The 16,747-nt window shown below is 38.9% G+C and overlaps 1 long non-coding RNA gene and 1 other non-coding gene across 2 annotated transcripts in view; both read left to right on the forward strand.

The window, feature by feature from the left end:
• LOC106875864 (uncharacterized) overlaps positions 1–12,816 on the forward strand; it is a 15,116-nt gene extending 2,300 nt beyond the window's left edge. Inside the window, exon 2 of the long non-coding RNA XR_001410167.2 lies at positions 8,795–12,816. This is a non-coding gene — a long non-coding RNA (uncharacterized LOC106875864). The remainder of the gene's footprint in view (positions 1–8,794) is intronic.
• Positions 10,700–10,804, forward strand: LOC128249650 (U6 spliceosomal RNA). Its single transcript, XR_008265766.1, has one exon. It is a non-coding gene; the product is annotated as a U6 spliceosomal RNA (small nuclear RNA).
• Positions 12,817–16,747: the final 3,931 nt, after the last annotated feature.

Below are 16,747 nucleotides of genomic sequence, written 5' to 3' on the forward strand. Positions count from 1 at the left end.
TATATATATATATATATATATATATATATATATATGTGTGTGTGTGTGTGTGTGTGTATAACTATATGTATTTATGTATCAGCTGTGTGATAAGAAGTTTGCTTCCCAACCACATCGTTTCAGGTTCAGTCCCACTACGTGGCACCTCGGAGAAGTGTCTTCAGCTAACCAAAGCCTTGTGAGTAGATTTGGTGAATGGAAACTGAAAGAAGCCCGTCGTGTATATGTGTCTGTGTGTGCGTGTGTGTGTGTGTTTTTTTGTGTGCATGGCAGCTACATCAAGATGTGAATAGAAGGAGTGATCTCGGGTGATGAAATGGGGAAGAAAAACAGCTACAATGATGCAAGATGTCTTGATTGAGAGTGAGAGCGGAGGATCCGGAGAAGGGCAGCTGGTATGTGCCCGAAACAGAAAAAGGGATCGTATGGTGTGGCGCAAGGTGCATAATGATAGAAGTAATTTTTGAAATGGCTCGAGAAGAAAAATTATTACGACCACATGAATGTAACTGAACTGGACGCTGTGTTGAAAGGTGTGAACTTAGCGCTGAGATGGGGACTACGTGCTGTCGAGATTCGGACTGATTCTGCCTCGGTACAGGGGTGGGTGGCTCAGTGATTACCAATCAGAAGGGTATCCGAATGAAAAGGGTCGCGGAAATGATAAGCGTCACCTGAAAATCTTGAGAGAATTAGCTGATAAGTTTGGCCTGAAGCCGCAGGTAGTTTTTGCGCCTGTGAATAAAAACAAAAGCAGATGTTCTAACTAGGGTTAAAAAAACCCCCAAAAAACACTGGTTTGAAGTGACAGAGGATTCATTGTGTGGAGTAGCTACAACATGTCTGCTAGAGGGCCCAAAGGGAAGCTGCACAACATGCACCACATGGGAGTCGACAGGACTCTGTTTTGGGCAAGAAAAGTCGACCCTGTTGTCACAAGGGAAAGTGTTTGGAAGTTAGTTGGGAGTTGTAACTGGTGTCAGTCCTTCAACCCCGCACCGAGTGTGCATGAGAGTGGAAATATTCGAGTGGAGGAAGACTGGAAGAGTCTAGCGATAAATGTAACGCACTGTTAGAGAAGGCCGTACCTGTGGACCAGGGTGGATGGAGGGAAATCAGGATGGGGACTGCGGCCGAAATTGCAAACTTACTGAATACAATATTCTTGAAAAGGAGACCAGTGGATAAGCTGTTGATGGACAACAGCACAACGTTTCGTTCGGAACAGCTGAAGGAGATGCTCGAAAGATGGAACATCAAATATTTCTTCAGAGCTGCATACAAGCTCAGTGGAAATGAGATTGTGGAGTGACACCATCGCACAATCAAAGTCATGACTGAAAGAGGACGAATTTCCCCCAGTGAGGCAGGTTTTTTTTGTACACTATGTTGCCCAGGATAGGACAAACTGAGGAGTCGGTCCTGCAAAGAGTCATATGCCAGTACGAATGGAAACACCCAAATGTAGAACCGCAGCTGGCAGAAGTGGAAGGGTATGTACCTCACGTTTTCAAATCGGAGACAAAATGTGGGTGAAGCCATTTAATGCATGGTGCAGGACTCAGTGGGAGAAAGGAAAGGTGACTGCAGTTAAAACTCGGTATAACGTATCAGTGGACGGAACTCCGCATCACATCTTGGACGTTCGTAAAGTTGTTAGCTCCTCTGATGACGAAGGAAAGTGAGAGGCCAGCCCCATGACATTGCGAAGATCACGAAGGGAGCGTCAACTACCCAGATGGATGGACAACTGTGAAATGGAATAGAATGGCAGTGATCTTTAGATCGGGGCGGAGGGGGGTGGGGTGGTGAAGGGAGATGTTGAGACCGGAAGCAAAGGGGAGTGACACCGCGTCAAGAAGCGGAGCATTTGAACAGCCTAATTGTTGGAACAGACGCCGAGGCGAAGAACGCGTGGAGCGAATTTTGAAGGAGCAGTAGTTTCTGGTCAGAGGATGGGAAAGTGTACACATGTAAAAACGTCCAATGATTTTTTCTGATCCTGGTGGAGTGTAGCTTTTTACTCTATTCGGAAGCACGCCTCGAAGAGCATTTGTATTTTCCCCCGTCCCTTCTACATTGTTTTTAACACGCATACGCAAGCAAAATTTATTCCAGTTGCTTCAGTTCGTTGTTACTGTGAAGTTTCTCTCTCTGGCTGGTTTCTCAGACAGCTGACCTGGTTAATTTTTCGAACCTACCGCCCTTTTCAAGCCCTCCTTGACCAGTAGAATGAAGGAAAGATGTTATCTCTAGATTATAAATGTTTCCTGTTGCTTGCTACAGAGTGTTCTAAGCTTTAGACAGCCAAGAGCCCAGTGACGTGTTAAACCGGGCGACGACAACTGGTTATTAACGAGAGTGCGTGAAGTAGAAAAATGCTTACTTGATGTGCATATGATTGTGTTTTTATACTGCATGGGTAAACTAGTAACGTATTTAGGTGGGTGTCCACCCCGGGCGATGCTTTTATGGGGGGCGACACTTTCAGTTCTGCTATATATGCTTGCATAAGGAAGGCAGCAAACTCAAGGGTGGCATACACTCTAGCTGCATCACTGGAGGAGACTAGAGGGCTAAGTCCATACTGAAGGGTGCTTCCCAGTCTGTTCTTCGCTTAGTGTATGTCTGACATATCTTAATGTTGAATATGGATGGCGCCCGCAAACAAATATTTATGGTAAATCATGTTTTGTTAGAAGTACTAGTAAGAATCTCGGTAATGGTTAGAAAGAAGAGTAAGATGAACTATCACTAAAACTTTGGTGGATAAACTCATAGCCCGGTCTAGATTATCTCTGTATACTTGTAAGAGGGATTAGTGCAATGACAAAGAGATCGAGTCTCCCTGGGAAATGTCCCGGCGTATTTTCATGTTGCCTAGCAAATTCATTTGCATATGTCAGTTCTCCCTTCCATCCTATCATTGATTTCTCCAAAAAGTTGTTTATCTTCTCATTGTCTCTGAGTGCCCTTAGACACTCCAAGGGCCATCTGTGCGAGACATTGTCGTGAGCGTTCATGTAATCTATCCAGTCAACAGCTAAATTCTTCTTCCTTACTCATACCTCATTTATTATTCTCCTATCTGTATACAGCAGATCAACAGTTCCGTTTGATTTCTTCTTACATCCTTTTTGTTCCTCTAGCAATAGATTTTCCTTTTCCAGAAAATTATATACTTCATCTGTTATGAAGACTTTGCCTTTCATCCTTTCGGAGTCGATGTAATCTCTCACCAAAAATTTCAGGCCTTGTGCCTATAGTAAAAAGGATTATATTTAATTTACAAACGGTGTCGAGCTGGTAGAATCGTTAGAGCGTCGGGAAAATGGATTACAGTATTGGTTCACTCTTAACATTCTGAGTTCAAAGCCCGCCAAGATTAACTTTGCCTTTTATCCGTCCAGGGGTCGATAAAATAAGATACCAGTCAAGTACCGGGTTTAATGGTTTCGACTAATTCCCCTTTAAGTTTAATTTATTTAATTTACACTTATATATTACGTGTGCTTATATTTGTATACCCAAAGATATCAAGATAGGAACAATGTGTACCACAGATGTTCTTTCTTTCAATGGTTGGGCTGAGAGGCGTCAATTGCATTATATTCACAGTGTATATAGTTGTGTGCCGGTTTTCGTTTGCAATTTTCCATATGCTCCCGTGTTTATATACATCTTTCGAAGCATTTCCTTTCGTAACTACTTGAGATCATAAAGGAGTCTATTACGTAATAGGACGTATTATTTTTTTCCAATAGGAAAACCAACCAACAAATCGGAAGATCACCTCTCGTATCTCGTCTACGACGCTGTGTAGTGTCTGTTGCCAAAAATACTTGATCAAATGTATCTAGTTCATCCGAGAATAAATTCGTACTGAAATCGGTGCGAGTTCGTAATTCGCTAACTTTGCAAAATAATTTCACCGGCGCAGATCACCATTAGTTTTCTCAGACTCCATCATTGTCAGACTAGAGTTATCCAATCGTCAATATATTGCTGATATTTTCAAAATATGATTCGTATCTCCGTTTTTGATGTTGTTCACGAGATCAAGGTGAGCCTTCGTCGAGAAGACAAGCCGTTGAAAACACATCGTTTTGAGACATAGTGTTCCTAGGATATTACCATGCGTCCTCCCGTCACGGTTTTGCATCATTACAGATGTGTAATACCCCTCACACTGATTTAGTTTCCTCATAACTTTCTGAAAACTACATATTTCTAAATAAAATTTTCAACAAGTACAGTTCAGATATATAGATTATGATTGTGAATGAAAGATGTGGAGGGGGAATAATTCATTTTCCTCATGAAAGCGTGTGAGGGAACAAGTGTCGTTTTTCTTGAAATATCTACTCTCCGACCATTTTTTAAAACAATAAGTTCCAATATAATCGTAATCTACATCACCTGAAAGCTATTTGAAGAAAATTTCATTGGTAAATTTTCAGATTAACACCCTCACGATTTTCACTAGGGTGTTAGGGTTAGGGTTTTAGGGTCAGGGTTAGGGTTTAGGTTTAGGGTTAGGGTTTAGGGTTAGGGTTACGATTACGGTTAGGGTTTAGCGTTAGGATTAGGGTTAGGATTAGGGTTAGGGTTAGGGTTAGGTAATCGTGCGGGTGTTAATCTGAAAATTTACCATTAAATACTAATTTTTCGGAAAGTTGCGAAACTCTCTCATTCGAAAAAAACTTTTCATAATTACAGACATAATCTGAAAGACATTTGTAGAAAATTTAATTTAAAAAGTATCCATTTTCAGAAAGGGTAATTGTTTAGTTTAGTTTTTTAAAAAAAAGTAAATAAAATTTAAGGTGGCGGTAAGTAGTAAAAGAAACAAAGGGACATTGGGTCGAAATACCTGACCGCTCAGAGGAAACTTTAGCTGGCAGAATCGTTAGCACACCGGGCGAAATGCTTAGCGGTATTTCGTCTGCCGTTACGTTCTAAGTTCAAATTCCGCCGAGGTCGACTTTGTATTCATCCTTTCGGGGTCGATTAAATAAGTACCAGTTACGCGCTGGAGTCGATGTAATCGACTTAATCCCTTTGTTTGTCCCCTCTATGTTTAGCTCCTTGTGGGCAGTAAAGAAATAAATAAATAAGCAAGCTGTTTCTTTTACTACTTATCTCCCCTTTTTTTATATAACTAAACTGAACAATCACCTCAGAAGGTTATAAGGAAAAAAAGTTGGTGGAGTGGAGGTACACTTGTGTACGTATGCCCAAATGTGAACCTTTAATCAGGGTGAAGAAATTGGAGCTATACAACGAATATTTCGTTTATAAATATTTCGTTTTCATTAAAAGTTGCACGGGATGATTAAATTTCTTCTAATCACTTCAAATATTTCAAATACTAAACTACATCAAAACTACATTTCTTTAAAAAAATAATTTAGTGAAAATTCGAAATACTTGAAGTGATTGGAAGAAATTTACAAGATCCGTCGCATATGATGCCTGATGAACAAACGACACACTGTGCATAAAACTCAGCATGCATAGGATACATCCGAAGCTTGGTGGATATTTTACTGGCTAAAGAAAGTTAGCTACGAGCAGTGCCGTGATAAGACATGTGCCCAGGAGTCTAGGGACCCAATTGTGATCTACGTACGCTGTGGGTTACTGTCATTAAATAAATACTATAAGGTCCAGATCATTAAATTGCTCGGATGCCCAAAATTCTCCTCAGACGGTTCTGGTTATTAGATCGGCAGAATGTGAGGGCGTATCTAAGACGTATTCCCTCATAACACCCACTTACATACCCATCCTATGGGATACCCAACATACTCATGGCTACTAACAACAGGGTCACTTCTGTCACAGGTGTCCATCAGGGTGACCCTCTTGGCTCGCTCTTTTTTGCTTTGGCTGTCGTTGATGTTACCCGATCGTTCCGCTCACCCTTCAATATCTGGTACCTGGATGACGCAACCCTAAGTGACTCAGCCGAGTCTGTAGTTAGGGACCAGCCCTAAAGCTTCTTGGGCTTGAGATCAACCCGCCCAGGTCGGAGGTAATAACTGTGAGCTATGTGAGGCTGAATTCCAGGACGCCGTCTTGGCGAGAGCTCAGCTGATGCCAAGAGACACTGTCTCTATACTTGATTCCCCAATCTTCCCGAAAACCCTAAGAGAGTGCCTAGAAACTAAGATTGCGGACCTGATTAGAATGACGGAGAGATTACACCTTGCTGATGCGCACACGACGCTCTTACTCTTGGGGAGTTGCTTCACCCTGCTCTAAGCTCTTTTTCTCGCTACGCAATACACCACATCACCTCACATATCGCCTGTTAAAATCGATGCCAACATCCGGAGCTGTGATGAATTGATTTGGTATCGCCGCCTGTAATGCAGAAAAGTTAGACAAATTCCGAAACCTGAACGGCTGCTGTTTGTTTGAGACGATCGCCGTCGAGGCCTCGGGTATTCACGTATCCTGCGTTGCTGCTTTCCTCCGCAAAATCGAGATGATAGCGGCCCGTATGAGAAATGAACCCTCGTGAGGTGAGGGTGACTCTTGCAGCTAGTGTTGCGAGCCATTCTCCGCAGCAATGCATTTGCAGTTATGTCCACGTGGTGCAGCTGAACACAGCAATCGAACCGGAATGTACAACCAGCGCTGGATTAACTATTAAGCAAAATAAGTACGTGCTTATGACATCAAGGGAATGGGAAGGCACCACAGAAATGGTAAATAATTTACGGCACAAAAGGAATCACTTTAAACTTGCTAAAATAATATTCAAAGTGGTTTGTATGATCGTAAAATGTAATTTCAAAGTGTTCATAATGTTATAGTGAGGATCTGATCAAAGACTTTGCAATTGAAAATAGTAATAAACTCTTCTAATATAAATAGTGAAAGTATACCAGAAAAAAAAAAAGTCATTTTCATCTTACAATTAGTTTCGTTTCACTTTGAAAAACTAAAAATTTATTTATGGTTTATTATTGTTTATATTTTTAATTACATATGCATATGAGGGCACCAGAATATTTTAAGTACTATAGTACTTTATGGGTCTTAATCCGGCCCTGCTTTCAACCCCCACCTTTTGCTACTTAATCTCCCCTCACATTTTTTTTTCTTCTTAATCTTTGTTTCCTTGTTGAAGTAACTGTTTTTGTTTTTTACTTATTTTTTCACAATAATTTAATCTTTTATACTTTAATTTTTTTTTCTTCCAGTAAAAATATGTTACTAAATAAAAATTCTTTCTGCAATGGACAACAAACTTAAATTGAAAAAGGAAAAGAGAGAAAACAAGAAAAAGAATCAAAGCGAAAACTTGTATTACAATTTTCAGAATTTAATACAAGTCACAAATCCCGTCCGATTTATCTCCCTTGCAGATGGCAGGAATGCATCGCGGTTCTTCACCACATAAATTAACACACTTTTTGCTAACTGCATGCATGTGTATCATCATCCACCAGCACCATCATCATCTTTCTATGCATATACAAACATACCTCAACTTACGTCATTTTGAGTTACGCTCTTTTTTCTAAAAGAAATAGAAGCCTAAACTTCAGTCAATTTAACAGCAAACATATTTAAAAAGCACAGTTAAAAAATTAAAAAAACTATCTAAAATATAATACTGAAGTGGAAAATAAAATAAAATACGCGAGAAAATATCCAAAGAATAAGTCCTGGGGTCGATTTGCTCGACTAAAGGTGGTGCTCCAGCATGGCCACAGTCAAATGATTGAAACAAGTAAAAGAGTAAACCATTTATTAAAACAGATACAAGTTAATAATTAAAAAAAAATTTTTTTGAATGTTATATTGTTTTTCGAGTTAATTCGCTTGGAACCCATTACGGACGTAAGTTGAGGTGTGCCTGTATATATTTGCATAATATATAATTATACAGACATATATTTATATACACACATTTGGATTTATAAATAATAGGAAAAGTGTTAATTAACAATAAAGCAACAATATTTATGTACAAAAAGAGATTTACGTTTTAATTTACTGCTTTCACTTTCGATTTTTATTCACAGAATACTGCTTAGAAAATGTAAACATGTAGACACATTTCGTGTGCATTTGTGTGTATATATATATATATATGAGTATTTATGTAAGTATGGATCTGGCCAGATTTTCAACAATTTTTTTTTTTTTTTAGCAGTCGATTTTACGGAAAATATACTGGGCAATCCTTCGGAGATGGTATGTCAAAACTGAAACTATTCAGCAATTTTCGTAAATCTTTTTTATTTCTTTAATTCATTTCAGCTAAATTGCTTATGCTTATGTATTTTTTGTGTATGAATGTGTGTGTGTAAGTATATGTATATATACATACAAAAATATACATACACGTTCATAAACACATGCGCACATATACTTACATACACAAATATGCATACATACATGCATACACGAATATACCTGTTCATAAACACATGCATATACTTACATACACAAGTATACATACATACAAACACATATATACATGCACAAAAAGTACACAGACGTTAGTGGTTCAGCTGAAAAAGAAATTAAAGAGATGAGCATTTTCTATGGAAATTAACCAAATAGATTCAGTTTTGATATACTATCTCTGAAGGATTACCATAGGTTGTACTAAAATATATTTACAGGGTGGATAGAAAGTAACTAGGCATTAGAAATTGCTTATAGAATTTTTAGTATCACTAAAGCCATGACGAAAACATTTTTTAAACAGACAGCACTAATGAGGATTTCTTATTTCTTATTGTCTTATTTCTAATTTCTTATTTTCCAGATTGCCAGTTGCTTAACTGTTCAGGAGCAAACTAAGATAGCAGCACGCTATGAAGTGTGGAATTCCGTTGTTTTGGTTCAGAGATGGTGGCATGCATGGAAAGGTAAGCATGCAACACTACGTCTGGAGACAATAAAGAGTTGTCATGCAAAGCTGATGACCATGAGCTCTGTGAACAATGCAAGAAGTGGCTGACCTACCACATCCCAATCAGCGGAGAACGTGGCAACAAAAATCAACACATCAAGCAGCTCATGAAAGTGGACTAGCAAGACACACAATACATATGGTGTTGCATAAAGAATTGAATTTTCATCCATTACATGCAGGAACTAAAACCTGAGGACTGTGACCACAGAAGTCCAGAACTCCAAGATGTCCAGATCTCACTCCATGTGTTTAGAAATAATACATTTCTAAATCTCTCAGAGAGATTTATGCAGTAGTGATACGATGAAGTAGTTGTATGCTGTCAACTTAATGTGACAGTCCCCTGAAGGGAATAATACTACTGTTGTTTAGACCTAGGAAGCTGCACCGCTTCCTGTCGGCCTTGACACATTTCCTGTGTCCTTATGTTTACAAGGGGGAGACAAGCACCTCCACCCAGCTAAGCCTGCATCCAGAGACATGTTTCTGAGTCTTTGCTCGTCATCAGTCTGGAGAAACATGTCTCTGGATGCAGGCTTGGCTGGGTGGAGGTGTTTGTCTCCCCCTTGTAAACATAAGGACTGTCACATTAAGTTGACAGTATACAACTACTTCACTCCATGTGATTTTTACCTGCAGGGTTACACAAAAGAGGTGTACAAGACAAAACCTTATACACGGGAGGGCTTGCAGACATGGATTCAGGAGGTCCTCAATGATATCCCAGACGACGTCCTTCAGAAGTTTGTCCATTCCATCCCTGGCCGTTTGAGGAATCTGGTTGATGCCACCAGTGCTTACATTGAAATATGAAGATTTACTTTCATTTTCCTATGTAATAAAGAACATGTATCATTTGTCTCCAATAAGTTTGTAAAAGGAATATAGATTTTATTTCCAATTTTTAATGCTTACTTACTTTTCGCCCACCCTGTATATACATATGCGTATCTTTCACTTGATTGTCATCGGACTGTTGCCATGCTGGGGTACTGTTTTTGAGTGGATTAGTTAAACAAATCAGCCCCGGTACTTGGGTCTTTTTTCTTTGAGTTTGGTATTTATTCTATCAGCTTCCTTTGTCAGACTGCTATGTTATGGGAATGTAAGCAAACTAACATCAGTTACCAAGTTGGGGCAAATGTCACATACACATGCACGCACACATACACACAGACACACATTCAAAGAAGTCACGGGCTTCTTTCAGTTTCTGCCTACAAAATCCACCTATAAAGCTTTAGTCGACCTGGGGCTGTAGTAGAAGACATTTGTCCATTGTGCCACACAATGAACTGAACTCAGAACCATACGATTGGGAAGCAAACTTCTTACCGCACAGCCATGTCTATGCCTACGCCTCTTATTTTGAATGATGGTAAAGAATTTTTAATTAATTAAAATCTTGCAGTAGGGAGAGAAAAATAATTGAATTAATGAATAGTTCTGGTTGATATGCAAAGATAAAAGAAAATTAAAAAAAGAAAGAGAGACAACCTCCTAATTCTAATAAATTTATCAATTAGATTACAGTATGGGGAAAGTGAGCTTGATCTATTAGCAAATGCAATGACAACTCAGGATATGTTTCTGCTTTATTGTATCTCCTCAGTGAAGGATAGTCTGATTGTACTTGCAGTTTGATTGAGTGAATACTGAGTGGTGTGACACATTGGAACAATGAGTGGGTGAAAACACTCAGAGACATCTGCTGCATGACTAAGAAATGATGAAGCCAGAACAAATATTTTTCTTTTTTTATTTGGCAGTACATATACTAAAATTGGAACGATACGGAGAAAACTAGCATGGCCCCTGCGCAAGGATGACACGCAAATTCGTGAAGCGTTCCATATTTTCTATAGGCGCAGGAGTGGCTGTGTGGTAAGCAGCTTGCTTACCAACCACATGGTTCCAGATTCAGTCCCACTGTGTGGCACCTTGGGCAAGTGTCTTCAACTATAGCCTCAGGCCGACCAAAGATTTGTGAGAGGATTTGGTAGACAGAAACTGAAAGAAGCCTGTCGTATATATATATATATATATATATATATATATATATATATGTGTGTGTGTGTTTGTGTGTCTGTGTTTGCCCCCCCACCATCGCTTGACAACCAATGCTGGTGTGTTTACGTCCCTGTAACTTAGTGGTTCGGCAAAAAGAGACCGATAGAATAAGTACTAGGCTTACAAAGAATAAGTCTTGGGGTCGATTTTCTCGACTAAAGGCGGTGCTCCAGCATGGCCGCAGTCAAATGACTGAAACAAGTAAAAGAGTAGTATATAAGATGTGTTTCACAATTCCACAATGTTGCACCAGAAATCTTGCATAGCACTGTGAGATGCACTTTGGATTCTCAATTTCATCTTAACATGTCTGTGCCAATAACTATGAATGTGATTGAGTGGTCTGCAGAAGTATCCAGAATATGATATCTGATATATCTTGTTGTTTAGTAAGAGAGCAGTAACCAGCAAATCCTTTCTGCATTGAATAACAATAGAAGAGATGGGTGGAATATGTTTGTAAATCTTGTCTTTGGTCTTGTGCTCATACTACAAGATGTTTTATGCTCTCATTAGAAGGCTAGTCTAAGTACCATCAGTATGATCTTCAAGTTCTCTCTTCATAATCCAAGTTTCAGCTGTTGCAGAAAAGATTGGTCTCAACATCATACCTTGTTAACTTTGAAATACTCAATAGTCAAATGTTTTGAAACTTGTTTCAGCCATTCCAAGCCAATCCTTTGCCGATAAAGCAACTTTTTTTCATATTGTCAGCAACTTACAACCCAAAGTATAAACACATTAGATGTAGTGAAGTAAATATTTTAATTATTTCAAATCAAAACTATGAAAGGAAAATAAATTAGTTGAGTGAGACAAACTCCATAGCATTCTGACTACTCTGTCAAATGTAATACTCATTTATTCACATTGTTTTTAATTAATCATGCATGATTTCATAGTTTCAAGATTTCAATGATGTCATCATCATCGTCATCACTATCATCATCATCATTTAACGTCTGCTTTCCATGCTGGCATGGGTTAGACTGTTTGACTGGAACTCGTAAGCTGGAGAGCTGTACCAGGTTCCAATCTGATTTGGCATGGTTTCTATGGCTGGATTCCCTTCGTAATGCCAACCACTTGAAGAGTTCAATAGGTACTCTTTATGTGCCACCAGCATGGGTGCCAGTTACATGACAATCAAAAATGGCCACGACTATGATTTCACAGGTCCCATTTACATAACACTGGAACAGCCATGACAATGGTCTCACTTGGCTTGACAAGTCTTCTCGAGCACAGTATTGCCGGAAAATTTGGAAACATGGGAAGGAATAGAAGTGGAAATTTATCAGGTGTGGAATTGGCTATGAACGACATTTTTGTGTAGGTACAAAAGGCTGAACTTAGCCATTTTGAACTCAGTCACAGCCATTTTGGCCCGATATGGCTGGTTTAAATGTTAAAGGGTTAATGATCAATTAATTCTGTACTCAGTTTATATCTTCCATATTTGTGTTTGTAAATTACATTAGTCACCTAAACTTTATTCAGCAACTTCCAGACATTTTTTGTGGTTTGTTGCCGATTAGAAATTTAATATTCATGTTCACTTTGTGTACTTGTAATGTATTATTCATGGTATTTTGTAATTAGATATAACTCATGTTTCTACCTGTTGTTTAATGAGTATTATAATTTTGATGACTTGTTGTATTGTAGTAATTCCCAACCTTTTCGCCAGCAAGAACCCTCTTTTATTCAAATGAATTTTCCCAGGGACCTCAGGCTTATGAAATCTTTCTCTCTCCACCCCACCCCCACTCAATAAACTGATTTTATTAACATACAACAAACTTGTTTTCCTAGTTTCCTTACTCAGTTGAAAGATATATGTCACTGAATAATAATAGTTATTATTATTTGTGGTTAAGAAATTTCCTTCATGATTTCAGGTTCAGTTCCACTGTGTGGCACTTTGGGCAAGTATTTTTATTACAGGCCTTGGCCAACCAAAGCTTTGTGAGTGGATTTAGAAGATAGCGACTGAAAAAAGCCCATCACACGCACACGTCATCATCATCATCATCATCATCATCATCATCATCGATTAATGTCTGCCTTCCATGCTGGTATTGGTGGAACGGTTTGAAATGAGCCAGACAGGCAGAAGCCACGCACCAGACTTCTGCAACTGTTTTGGCAGGATTTTTACAGCTGAATGCAGCTTCCTAACACCAGTCACTCAGCAGAGTGGACTTACTGCTTTTTATGTAACACAAGCACAATTGAAGCAATACACACACACACATGTACACACATACACACACACACACACACCTATTTCTGTATATATGATTTACATATTTACGTATGTGTGTGTATGAGTGTTTATATGTTTGTGTCTCCTTGTCTTGACATCATGTGGTAGTTGTAGATGATTATCATCCATTTCCAGTGTTCTGCCAAAACATTTCTGGCCATGGGGAATGGAAACAAATTAAGGGTTGATGACAGGAAGAGGCATCCAGCCTTAGAAAATCTACCTCAATAACCTCTGTCGGACCCAAGCAAGCATGAGAAAGTGGAGATAAAAATTGATGATGAAGGTTATGGCTACTGTGGCAGCAGCAGTTGGACAACAACAACAGTGATGATTGTAGTGGTGGTGCTGCTGATTATGATGATAATAATGATTATGATGATGAAGATGATGATGGTGCATAATTATACATATTTCATTATACAATCTTCACCCTCCCATTCTTATTGTATTAGCTTCCTGGACCTCAGGTTTTGAATTACTGTTCTGTTCCACTTTATAACCAGAATGCATTTACTTTGTACAGTGTACTGCATATGTGGTTTCTTTGTTTCAGTTTTTTTTTTGTATTACCTTGCATTTATTTTGTTGATTTATATTGATTAATTCTCTATTGTTATATAACTTGATCTTGTAAATTTTTGCAACTGTCTATTATATCCTATCAATTTCATCGTTATTGTTACTTTTGATTAAGCAGACCATGACCAATCAATTTTTTATTTATTTTTTTATATTTTGTACATGAGCTTGACTTTAAAGGCGTGGTTAAGAAGCTCACTTTGCAATCATGTAGTTTTGGGTTCAGTCACTGTGTGGCACTTTGTATTGACCAATGCCTTATCAGTGAGTTTGGTAGATGGAAATTGTGAAAACCCATAATGTGTAAGTATACATACATACTTACATACATACTTACATACATACTTACATACATACTCACACACATACACACACACGCACACATACACACACATACATACATACATAATACATACATACATAATACATACATACATACTCACACACATACACACACGCATGCATGCATACACACACACGCACACACACACATACACACATACATACATACATACATACCAAAATAACACAGTTTCATTATGGATGACTTGAAACTTTATACAAAGAATGTGCATGAGATGAAAAAAGCCTTGACCTAGTTACAACATTCTCAAGTTTGGTCAGGATAAATGTTATTATATGATTGTGAAAAGGGGGAAAATATAAACCAGACTTGCAACATCTCCATCAATGATTTTGCTGTTCCCCTATATCTGACGGAGAATGTTACAGGTATCTAGGTGTGGATAAAAACATATCTTACAATGGTACCTGTAACAAAACACATGTCACTAAAGAATATTACTGCCAAATAAAGAAAATTTGGACCTTAGAACTCTCTGCATTCAATAAAACAGTGGCCCACAATGTGTTTGCAGTGCCAATACTCATGCCAACATTTGGGCTACTTGATTGGACACTTGATGAGATCTGAGCTATTGATGTGAAAACCCGAAAAATACTAACGAGCACACATAATTTCCGCATAAACAGTGACGTAGACTGCCTCTGTCTAAAATGAAAACAAGGCAGAAGAGGCTTAACATTGTTCCGAAATGCCTTTGAATGTCACACCATATCTCTTCGGCAACACCTTTTAACCACCAAGTGTCAAAGGTTATCCATTGACCAAGTTTGCATACATGAGGCTGATAACATCATAAGACTTGGAAGGTAGCTCCTTGAGCAACACTTTTTGTCCGATAACCTAAAATACATGCCCAAAGAAGTTGCCAGACTCTACCGCAACGTATCATCAGATGAAAGGATGAGCCTGTATGAGCAGAAGACTATGCATGGATACATACATAAAACATACATATCTGCACATACATACATACATACATACATGTAGGCGCGGGCATAACTGTGTGGTTAGGAAGCTTGCTTCCCAGCTACATGGTTTCGGGTTCAGTCCCACTGCGTGGAACCTTGGGCAAGTGTCTTCTGCTATAGCGCCAAGCTGACCGAAGCTTTGTGATTGAATTTGGTAGGTGGAAGTTACTGCCGTGTGTGTATATGTCTGTGTATGTGCTTGTGCCTCTCTCCGAAAGAGAGAGAGAGAGAGAGGGATACATACATACATACATACATACATACATACACACATACAAAAGTACCCTGTTATTGATGTTGAAATTTCAATGAAGGAACCTGTGGTATCACGTCAGTGTCTGGGGAGGCTGACCGGAAGGGAAAAAAGGGCAGAGGGAGCCTCAATCGGGATTCGTGCCCTTTTCGAACGGGGTTGTGGTCAGGACAAGACGTGTTAAGCGACGGTCTAGGTTTGGGAGAAGCAGCTGCTATTCCTGGTGTACTTTGGGTCGGGGCAAGCTTCAAGGATTGGATACCGCAAGACAGACTCGCAGTCGTGGAAAGGAAAACCGAGGTAAGGCGATTACATCTACTCGTATGCACACACCACAGAACCTTGGATCTAGGCTGGAAACTAACTCTTTCTCTATTGGAAAGAAATCTTGAAATAAAACTGAACAATGACATACATGTATACACAAGTCATAAGGCATACATGCATACACAAATACAAACATACATACATACATAAGACATACATATGTGCATGCATACATACATATAAACATCCATACATAAAACATATATGCTTACATAAATACATGTGTGTGTGTGTGTACATGTCTGTGATTGTGTTTATTTTCTCACAATGGCTTTACAACTAGTGTTAGTTTATGTTCCCATATTTCACTGTTTCAGCAAAGACACCGATTGATAAACTACCAAGTTTAAAAATTAGTATTGGAGTCATATGGCTCATATGCAGGTTTTCTATGATTGGTCATGTGATGGTGTAACACATTGACCAAGTCCGTTGTTGAGACTGGATACGTTAGTTGTCCAATCAAATCATGTGACAGACCAACCAAGCACAGCAAAATTTTGTTTGCACTCTGGAACCTTACAGTATCTATAAATAAAGGAATTTCCTCCAATTTAGTTCAGAGAGGAGAGATGTTTTGCAGGTAGCTTTGACATGCTATGTGTGTTTCTGTTTGCTATGTACCTATAAGCAGAGAGAATGAGAGACTGCAAGAAGTAACATCACATATTTCTATTCCTATCTTCCAAGCACACATCACCAAATTTTGACTGATTAGAGAAGCTAATATACTCTTTTACTTGTTTCAGTCATTTGACTGTGGCCATGCTGGAGCACTGCCTTTAGTCGAGTAAATCGACCCCAGGACTTATTCTTTGCAAGCCTAGTACTTATTCTATCGGTCTCTTTTTGCTGAACCGCTAAGTTACGGGAACGTAAACACACCAGCATCAGTTGTCAAGCGATGCTGGGGGGACAAACACAGACACACAAACATATACACACACACACACACACACACACACAC

Source organism: Octopus bimaculoides, chromosome 16 (assembly GCF_001194135.2).
Source record: "Octopus bimaculoides isolate UCB-OBI-ISO-001 chromosome 16, ASM119413v2, whole genome shotgun sequence".
In the NCBI taxonomy this organism is placed as follows: Eukaryota; Metazoa; Mollusca; class Cephalopoda; order Octopoda; family Octopodidae; genus Octopus; species Octopus bimaculoides.